The following is an 11,425-nucleotide window of genomic DNA, read 5'->3' as shown; positions in this document are numbered from 1 at the left end:
TGCCTCCTTGGTAAACATTTGAAGACATGCTTTAAGAATTCGTGCTTCTTCCATTTCCACACCACATCGCTAGCAGCATGGACCCCATCTTCACATGAAGAGCATCAAACCTGTAACTAGGATGCAGCGCTACCTGTGCAACTATTTAGCATAAAATTTCCCAGAGTTCTCTGCTCGCCGGTATGGAATATTTGGGGCAGAGAGTGGACGGAACCTGATAAAACAATCCTAACAAAGTGTATTATTTTGCCTGTTAGAAGCCAGTGGAGGTGTAGTAATTCTTGGACAACTAAACGTTTCCTTGGTCTTTGTATCATGAGGTGGTACCCCGAGACGCACCTTTATTCGCCTTTTTATTGTTAGCTTTGCGCAGTGGCAGTATCGTAGCCAATGAGGTCTAACCGAGGCGCGATTATTGCTTATTGAAAACTTTACCCAATACCCCGCCATGACGATTTGAAATATAGTCGATATTGGCAATTTTTGACAGTCTCCAAGGAGACTGAATATTAATGTATAAAAATAAGATTTTTTTTAGTAGTTTATGTGAACGTGTTGGTGTCGGCTAGACCACACAGAGGCCCATATTTATACTTTTTGACGCAAAACTGCGCTAACGCAGTTTTGCGTCAAAAAAATTTGCGCCGTCTAACGCCATTTGGATGCGCCGTGCGGGCGTCAAATTTATACTTTGACGTACGGCGGCGCAACCAACAGGTGGGCGTCAGGATATTGTGACGCACACAGCGGCGTCAAGTCGTAAGGAAAAACCACGTAAAGGCGACGCACATCACCGTGGGCCGATTTACGACAGCGCAATCGTGAAAGCGCTGGTTTTTCTCACGCAATTGCGTCAAATTCTAGCGCGAAAACTGCAGTGTTACCAGAGAGCCAACATGGATCCCAGTGGACACAACAGAGCCCAGGATGATGACAGCAGACCAGGAACCAGCCAAGAGGTCCCACAAATAAACCAGGATAGCCAAAAAAAGAAAAGAAAGTGTCGCTTCAGTGAAGAGGAGCAGGAAATCCTGGTGAGAGAGGTGACGGAACACCAGCACCAACTTTTCATAACATCCAAATTGCCACTCAGTAGGAGAGAGGCCATATGGAAGCAAATAGTGGACAAGATCAACAGTGTGGCTGAAGAACGCCGCACAGTCACTGAGTGTAAGAAACGCTGGCATGACTGTAAACGCAGGACCAAAGAGAAAATGGCCAGGAACAGGAAGGCAGCAATGCAGACTGGAGGTGGGAGTCCAGCACAACAGGAGGCCCTGGACCACATGGAGGAGATGGTTGCAGCCGTCATCCCCGAGGAGATCGTCACAGGGATTCAAGGGCAGGACAGTGCAGACTACCAAGACACAATGCACATGCAGGGTAAGTCGCATGGGGAATTATAATGCACTAATGTTAACTGCAACCAGGGGGGGAATACCTACTACACAATGCATGTAAGTCAGCATATACATAGAGTGGCATGGGTAAAGGAGCACAGTAGGGGGGCATGCCTAGCACACACTGAAGCTGGGGCACCACCAAACACAGCAACAAGTACAGCCCCATGGGGACATCCTGTAAGTACAACAATAGAGCCAAGGGAAAGCAGCGACAGGTAGGAAGGCCACTACAGCAAACTCACATCCAGGCACTTGTTTTGTAAAATCTATCCTACAGCAACTAGGTCCCTATCAGTAACCCAGTAGGCAAAGCAACAACTGCAATGTAACTGCCACAACACCTTACAATAACGCCTCTCATCTCTGTGCAGCTACAGTACCAAATGGCAGCAACCTCCCCATGGAATATACATACACAAATTAGGGGGTGACATTGACATCCGCAACAAGTCAGTGTAAAAATACAAACGCTCCAGTACACTCAAATGCCCAATGTCCATACCTGACACATACATAAGCCAAAGTAAACAGCAATAGGACCCACACAGCACCAACCACACACACATGCTGCATACGTCAGGGTCCCTCACATGCCTGGATAACAAGGCTACATCACTAATGTCATACTGCTCAGACAACACCTGAGGAGGAGACATAGGCAACTGGTCACTCCAACACACCTGCAAAGTCTGACAAACAAATCGGACCTTCATACGATAAACAGGCTTATACAATCAAACACACATGACCCACCTTCATCTTCAAACATCAACAATGTTTACATCCACACCACATCCAAACATGAACATGCATAGGAAATGGCACGGAACATGTACACTGCATGCAATGTGAATCAAAAGTGAATGGGGCAGGTCCTGAGAGGCAAGTGTGTTGGCAGGGCACTCACAACACCCACAGTCAGTCAATGTGTATTCTGGCAAGTGTAATGTATACTTTGCGCATTAGCCTCAGGCTGTAGGCCTTTCTGCACCTTACCCTGAATGTACTCTTACGCATATGCTCACATCTAAGAGCCTCTGAGCACTTTGCACTACATGCTTCTCATTGGCCTTCCTATCAGGAAATATACCAAATACCCAGTCCTAGGGTGTTGTTAATAAGTCCAATCACACTGTTTTGCCTACATCTGCACTGGAGTGTGCCAGAACAGATACACTCTGTGCCCCAGTCAAGGATACAGTCTGGTACTTTGCGGATAGATGGGGTAGGGGTTCTGATTTGCCATTCCTGCGTAGGGAAACTATCTCATCACCATGACTTATGACTTATAAAATCACTTCCTTGTCCCAAGACACACAAGAGGGAGTCTCCAAACAGAGAAACACCAGACGCTGCCTGCCTTGCTGCAGATGCAAAACCAGATCACAGGCCATTGCTCAGATATGACGGATGAAGTCTCCCCAGTGATTCAGACAGGCAGGCTAGAAGCTTAACATGCTGTGCTATAAATAGAACAAGCAGAGGGAGAGTACAAACTGTTAGGCACCATGATAGCTTTCGACCAATGTCTTACTCTCCTGCTGACTATTTCAAGTCTACCATGTTGAAGTATTTGGGTTATTGTGGCTCACACCTAAATATAGACAAGTCAGTTGTTCAAAGAGATCATCATATGAAACAAATACTGTCTTTGACTTTTGTGTATGAGTTCATACTGGAAAAGAGTGAAGATGTTGGGATCTGAGTGACCACAACTTCCCTGAAAAGTTCCAAAGATGTCATGCGCTCGGATGTATAATCATTCCTTTGCTGTGGGAGACATGAGCCAATGCTAGTTAGCTAGAGCAAAATGAAAGAATCAGGGTGACAGAGTCAATTAAAAGTGGGTCAGACTCAGTCCATCACACCATTAGCTATCCTGCTGCCTCGTAAGCAAGTCAGCTCAGGTCGGATAATGAGAACACACCCTCGAAAATGTCTCTACATAAGAATAGTTAATCACGGAGGGACTAGTAGGACACAAAGATGCCTATTCACAAAATGTTACAAAGCAACACCTAGCGGCAATTAGGCAGACAAGTCTGGTAGCTCCACATCACACATGTGACACACAGGTGGGCCATAGGCCTACAACAATGCCCATATGAAGGACAGCAGATACCCAGAAAAAAACAGACACCAAAGATAAGGCATCCAAACGCCTGTAACTGTTTGCAAACTTGTTACAACACAGACACACTAATTGTACCCTGTTTCATTGCAGAGGAACATGGATCTCCTGCCGATATGCCTGACCCTGATTTCCCTGATGACATCGATGACGACCCCATCAACCTCTCCCCACAAACCCTCAACATGGTCTTAGGAAGCCTCCAAACCCCACCTTCAGTCCCAAGGAGGAGCCCAGAAGAAGCAGCCACCCCAGTAGACCCACCTGCCACCCCAAATGTAATACCTGCCAGCTCCAACACAGCTGAGGACTCCGACGACACTGGAACCAGCTTTGAAAGAACCGTCGTTGGGGTCCAGCGGGAGCTGGCCAAGGAGGTGCGGGTGGGGATGCAAACTATGGCAGCCAGCCTTGAGAGGGTGCGTTCGTGCATGATCCCTCCTGCTGATCAGACAGCTGTGATGCAAGCACTAACATCGCACATGCAGGAACTTGTAGAAACTCAAAAGCAAATCGCCACAGCTGTCATCCAGTTGACGGAACAACTAAGAATGCAAGCCAGTCAACGGGTGCACGAATGCAACATCGAACCCCTCAGGGCTGACCTGGCTGCCTACCATCGGGATGTGGCTGCCATTCTGAGAAACCAGCAGGCCCTCCTTGCTGCAGTATTGCCCTTCCTAAGTCCACAGGGACTAGCCCCCGGGATGTCTGCGTCCATGTCTTCTAACACTGAGGTGTGTGTTGCCCCTTCACAACCAACAACAACAAGGACAGAGGAGGCAACACACACATCAGAAGAAGAAGACGTGGAACAGATAACCTTCACACGGAGGAGTACCCGGAAGCCCTAGTCCCTGCACCATGGCCTACTCTGACCAAGGTCCTGCGTTTAGTCAAAGCCCAGTTTCTGAACACCTACACTCAATGACTGTTTGGCAATCCACTGTTTGACTTGTCCACATTGCCAGTGAATGTCTCTCTCCTACAATTTGGTAATCCTGTCCCTCTGCACTGACACCTTCTATAGGCTCACCAAGAAATGATGCCCCAGAACGGACTCTGCCAAAATGTTGAATGGACAATTTGCACTACAACACCTGTAAATAAATCGCACTTGCTCACCTATTGTGTCTCTGTGTCATTTCACACTTCAACTGTGCAGTACCTAACTCCAAAGTGGCTGTGTGGCAACCCTGTTGAATCTCTATACTACTGTCCTGATGTCATATATTCAGATCCATCTGTGCATTGGCCAGGATTGCATCATAGCCCTACCATACTGAGGGAAATAACTGAGGAAGGAACTAAGCACACACAATCATGCTGTGTTGGTCAGAATGATGCACCATCTATCGCTATTCCAGAGAGCAAATGGTGTCTGGGAAATGTAGGCTCCATGCAAGACTTAAATAAGAATGGATGCCGCTTAATGTAATGAATCGTGTACAAATCACACTGCATTAACTTCCCTTACAGAGTAGGCTTCCATGAAGGAAATTCATGCTGCTTCAGTACACACATGATGTAGCTCAGCAATGAAAGCAGCAATACATGAGTGTGAACAACTCCTCATCTACAAAGATCTCCCTGAGCTTCACACTGCTGTCCGACCTAACAATTAACCCACATTGACATGTAATGAAGCACTCTTTGTGAAGTTGGACACATATCATAACAAAAGCTTGGTGTACAATGCACACTACCAATGGGGAGTCTCCCAATTTGAGGATACTTAACAAGTGAGCACACGGGTAGATGGGATGTTAAACATCCATTCCCAGGGGATGCTGAGCATAGGACACAAATGTCACACTAAATCATTCTGCAACATGGATGTCAAGGCCATGATAAAGTAGCACCTAACGCATCAAGTAAAGGGTTAACAAAATATTTATTTATATCTAGTACTACAAGAGGCAACTAAGGGAAAGGTACACCTACACTAATCTAACCTGACTACTAATAACCCACAACTGTCCCTATCTAACCTAAGCTAAACTTACTCTACACATGTAACGAAACGATCTAAACATCAACCCCCCACCCACCATTATGAGACAGGACACATGCAGGACAAAACATACTAACCTACACACATACTACACTATCCTAAACAAGCAGATAATTTTTTTTATTTTTTTGTTTTACATTTTTTTTTGTTTTTTGTTTTATTAAACATGAATCCCAACATTGCCCCCCACCCACCCACCCACACACAAATATTTGAGAAAAATAACAAGGACCCCCCACCCTCTTCCCTAACACTAACTAAGCTACATACCTATCCTAATCCTAATACTAATCCCCAAAGCCCAACTAACAGGAGAAAAAAAGGAAAGAGGTGAGAGGGGAGGGATAAAAGTTTAAGAGGGCAAACGAACTAGACGTTTGCACTCCTTAGTGTGCGCCTGATGTCGCGGACCCGGGTCTTTACATAGTTCATGTCATCAGTCAGGTTGTCCACCTTCCTCAAAAGTTTGTCCACTTTCTGGGACAATGCCTGGAAGGCTGCAGGGTCCACGGGAGGGTCTGTGGGGAGGGTTTGTGTGCCAGCAGAGGTCGAGCTAGTGGCAGCTGTTGGTGGGACATGTGACTGTCCTGCTGCCAGCACACGGCTGGGTCCAGGTCGTGCTGCATGCGGCGGGTCCATGGCAGCCGAAGTAGATGGGACCACTGGGCCAGACCTGGTGGCTGTGTCGTTGGTGGCTGTAGGTGGCACACTTGTTGGAGGCTGTGGTGTGGCCCACCACGCCCCCGAGGCCCTTTCGGAGTGATACCTGCGGCCCATCCGCCGATACCCAGACTGCACCTGCAGGATGTGCCTGTAACGGATGGCACGCCGCTCAAAATGGATGCGATCGGCCGCCCTCATGTTAGCAGCTGTGAAGAGAAAAGGCAGATATTTACCTTTGGCTTTGCATTGGGTGGGATAGCACAATGGGTTATTTGTACATTACTAGAAATGTATAGGTTGCAGCAATTGTCACAACATAGTTCACAGAAGGGCTCAGAGGAAGTACATGTGAAGCATGCATACATAAGGGCATATCACACCTAGAATATCCAGGTCTCTACATGATGGATGACATCACCCTACACTACTCATCCTAATCATCCCTACGGTTTTGTACATCATGGCTGCACCTCTTCCGCATACTTACTTCACTACATATGTCACTATATGTGATAACTATCACACTCCTCACTCTAAGCCATCTGGAATTGGTTGTGTGCTAAGATTGAACCAATGGGCTATAACCCAATGACTACACTAGGGACCAGATGTAGGAAGATGGGAAATGGGACGAACAATCTGCAATGCAGAATGGGGTATCTGACACCGTCTGTGAGTTGCTATGGGGTTGCTAAGAGCCACCTCATTTACATCAATGATGTGGGTTGCAAGTTGCTCCACCTTTGCAACTATGGGCACTCACGGGGATGGAGGCCTGCTGGGAACAGCAGACCTCCATGTCCGTGACCGCTTGGAAATAACGCAGAACATGTTCCCCAAGTGTAGGCCGTTTACCTCAACGGGAAATGAGCAGCACTTAGAAATAAATTACGACAATTTCAATATTGAATAATTTAAGGCACTTAGGCCCGTATTTATATTTGTTGTTGCGCCGCATTTGCGTCACTTGTTGACGCAAAAGCCGCGCAAAATTGCAAATTCCAATTGTAATTTGTAAGTTTGCGCCGTTTTGGCGTCAAAAAGCTGGGCAAATGTGGTGCAAAAAAATTATAAATACGGGCCGCAGTGGTCCCAAGGACCACTGCCTGTTTTGTACAGGATTATTTTGGTACACTCGGAAAGGTGATGGGTTACAATGGGGACCCCTTACTGCTAGCAAGTGGGTTACCATCCACTTAAAGTGGATGATAACTGCGACTCACTTAGCAACCACAAACTCCATTGCAAATGGACTTGCATACCACTGTCAGTTGCAAATAGGACTGGAAAAAGCCTTCATATTTAGGATTAGGAATAAAATCTCCCATATATTTTCATGATCACCTAATACATTTCGGAATAGGAAACAGATGTTTGCAACTCACACACAATAATTATGAGTTTATCAACTTGTACACAGTTTGGCACATCTGGCCCTAGGTTCTGACTCACGACACAAAAGGTGTCAAGTAAGTGTGAGATACTGGTTGCTACAGTCCAAGGTAGCCTGTTTCACATTAACATCCCAGTCGTTGAGGGTGGTGTGGGAAGAACAACCACCAATCCCATGTGAAATGCACACCCAGGAGTGTATTGAACGTTCACCAAGTATGTGCCTTCACACACAAGACCTATGAATGGCTAGCAACACGTTGGACTTAGGCAAACATTGTGACATCCATGGACCACACATGTCACAATGATATGACTTTTGCCAACATGACATACTATCAGTGAGGCATGTTTTACTACACACACAGAGGAGGTGGAACACCCATTCTCATGATTCAACAGAACACATAGGCCATTGCACTCAAGTCACACACACTCCTAGTTCAGCTTGTGTAAGTACATGCCCCCGGAAGATCCAACCTACAGTGTGCACAGTCCATCCTCAACTAGGAAGATGCACTTTTCATCACAGCCATGTGCCTAAGCTATATGGGAGACTGTCAGTCTGATATGCAGACTCAGTTCATGTCAAGTCCCCGACCAAGTCTTACTTTGACCAGTGTATTCTAAGTAACTCATCCCATTCCCCATTGCGGCCCAACTGTAATGTCCTACAGCCCCTCAATCTCAGAGATGGCTAGGTGTTGCTTAACAGAAACATAAGTCCAATTTGATATCACACTAACACGACAATGGCAATGAACGGCCAGCGCATCACATCATGATTTCTCTTGAACACACAGTAGTCCATTTTGCGTCATTGCCAAATAAATATATCAAATAGCACTCAGGCAACACTCACTGTAGGTATCGGGGTCGTCGAAGTGTGCCACCTCTCCCACGGTGTAAGGCTCTGGTCCACCTGTAAAGCATGACAGGAAGAATGTACTCAGACTGGGTGGACTGACAAAATAATTCTGTTACAATGACACTGTGAGAATATGACATGGTAATGATACACTTTCACACATGCTCATACTGCATGGATGAGTTTGTATTCAACATTAACATTGGATGATTCTCCTGCTACAGTTACACACCCTACTACACACATGCAGTGGCCAGGACAGTCAGGTGTCGTCCAAGTTTACTCACAATAATTATGCCCCGCCAATATTGTTATCCAAACATCTCAGCATGTGCATTCCAGAGAGACATCCAGACACTTGTTCCATGAGGACTGCATGACCACTCACAGTCAAACAGCCTATGTGGACATGTTCAACACACAGCAACCACACACACATGTGACATATCTGTGGAAAACATATCTGACTTCATGTGACGTGTATAAAACACACATGTATATCATCATCATGGGATTCAAATCAGATTTCGAGCGATGGGGTCTACATATGTAGGTATGTTGTTTCGACATGACTTACTCATTGCCCATTATGACATGTAGAGTACAAATAGAGCCATTAACGTGTTGCTTGTCTGACACAAATGCTACACTACATTACATACAGCTACAGCCATCTGGTATGTGTAGAACAACTGAGCCATCTGACTGCTAGCATAGGTCTTCATACACATTGTGCAACACGTACACATTAGGGCACATATGTAAACATTAGTAAGGCAGCATTTGCATCATTGCATCACGCAGAGATGGGCCACACCTGCCAAATACAGATATATGTATTAAGTTTCTGCTGTTTGAGGGAGAAAAAGTGTAGCCAATTTGGGGATATCAATATATATTGACAAGGGCCTAGGTTTCCCTAGCATTACACATAGGCAGCTCCTTATCTAGCAGATTGGGTAACATTCATCACATGTTCACACACAGATTACTATCATGTCCATGTAATTGATTGCTACTCACCAACAGGGCCACCAATCCTGACTCCCAGGTGGTCCAGCAGGTCCTGTTCCCTCGTGATCAGATCGGCCCAGCGGTGTTTCAACTGATGGACATTCCGCATGGTCCCATGGACCCGGACCATGTGATGGCGCACCTTCTCCCAGCGAATTTTCCGGGCCTCCGTGTGATACCCCTGTATCACACGGCCCCCAGCCTCCAGCATCAGCGGGAGGAAATGGCACACTAGCCAGATAAATCCCCCCAATTCATCTTCGCCCATCCTGGACAGGCGAGGCCTCCCTGACATTATGACTGATGACTAACAGAAAAAATAAAGTAGGAAATGGGGAAAGGTAGAGGTGTGAAGTTAAGAAAAGGAGAAAATAGCCCAACTAACCCCAATAACTACCCTAGCCACAACAGACTCCCACAGACAATACAAACAAATACAGGAATGGACAAAACTAGACTTAACAGACTGAGACAATGATACACAACAATATTAGACTGAACAAAGTACAAAAGACAAGCTACACAGGACAACAAAGCAGTAATTCACAGGACAACACTCTTCACTGAACCACACAGTCTAGAAAAATCTGAGACTGAAAAGTGAAAGTGAAAGTCAACTTCCAATACAGATTTGGCAAACAGGATATCCTATTACATCACTTCCTGCATAAAATGGCCGCCGTTTTTTAATCGCGGTTTGCGTCGTATTTTCACGCATACATAATTTCGCGTCATTTTTTATGACGCATAATATTGCACATGCTGCTGAGTGTAAAAATATGATATGAATATTACTATTTATTTACTGTACGAGATGTCCAAAAATATGTGCATGTTGCGTCATTTTTTCCGACGCATACATGATGGGCGTCATATTTTATCCACCTACAGGAGTGCTAATGCTGCTGAGTGAAAAAATATGATATGAATATTAATATTCATTTACTGTACGAGATGTCCAAAAATATGTGCATGTTGCGTCATTTTTTCCGACGCATACATGATGGGCGTCATATTTTATCCACCTACAGGAGTGCTAATGCTGCTGAGTGAAAAAATATGATATGAATATTAATATTCATTTACTGTACGAGATGTCCAAAAATATGTGCATGTTGCGTCATTTTTTCCGACGCATACATGATGGGCGTCATATTTTATCCACCTACAGGAGTGCTAATGCTGCTGAGTGAAAAAATATGATATGAATATTGTGAGAAGGTAGCCTCTTTCTAGCCTTGTTACCCCCACTTTTGGCCTGTTTGTGAGTGTATGTCAGGGTGTTTGTCACTGTTTTCACTGTCTCACTGGGATCCTGATAGCCAGGCCTCAGTGCTTATAGTGAAAACACCATGTTTTCAGTATGGTTGTTATGTGTCACTGGGATCCTGCTAGTCAGGACCCCAGTGCTCATAGGTTTGTGGCCTATATGTATGTGTCACTGGGACCCTGTCACACAGGGCCCCAGTGCTCATAGGTGTGCATGTATATGTTCCCTGTGTGGTGCCTAACTGTCTCACTGAGGCTCTGCTAACCAGAACCTCAGTGGTTATGCTCTCTCATTACTTTTAAATTGTCACTAACAGGCTAGTGACCATTTTTACCAATTTACATTGGCTTACTGGAACACCCTTATAATTCCCTAGTATATGGTACTGAGGTACCCAGGGTATTGGGGTTCCAGGAGATCCCTATGGGCTGCAGCATTTCTTTTGCCACCCATAGGGAGCTCTGACAATTCTTACACAGGCCTGCCACTGCAGCCTGAGTGAAATAACGTCCACGTTATTTCACAGCCATTTTACACTGCACTTAAGTAACTTATAAGTCACCTATATGTCTAACCTTTACCTGGTAAAGGTTAGGTGCCAAGTTACTTAGTGTGAGGGCACCCTGGCACTAGCCAAGGTGCCCCCACATTGTTCAGAGCCAATTCACTG

The 11,425-nt window shown here is 45.6% G+C and overlaps 1 non-coding gene across 1 annotated transcript; it reads left to right on the top strand.

Moving 5' to 3' along the window:
- The first annotated feature begins 361 nt into the window (after positions 1-361).
- Positions 362-502, top strand: LOC138266686 (U4 spliceosomal RNA). Its single transcript, XR_011199619.1, has one exon. It is a non-coding gene; the product is annotated as a U4 spliceosomal RNA (small nuclear RNA).
- The last annotated feature ends 10,923 nt before the right edge of the window (positions 503-11,425 follow it).

The sequence above is a fragment of the Pleurodeles waltl genome, chromosome 11 (genome assembly GCF_031143425.1).
Source record: "Pleurodeles waltl isolate 20211129_DDA chromosome 11, aPleWal1.hap1.20221129, whole genome shotgun sequence".
Taxonomy (NCBI): domain Eukaryota; kingdom Metazoa; phylum Chordata; class Amphibia; order Caudata; family Salamandridae; genus Pleurodeles; species Pleurodeles waltl.
Note: the sequence above shows the minus strand (reverse complement) of the source record. Positions and strands in the feature narration are given on the sequence as shown.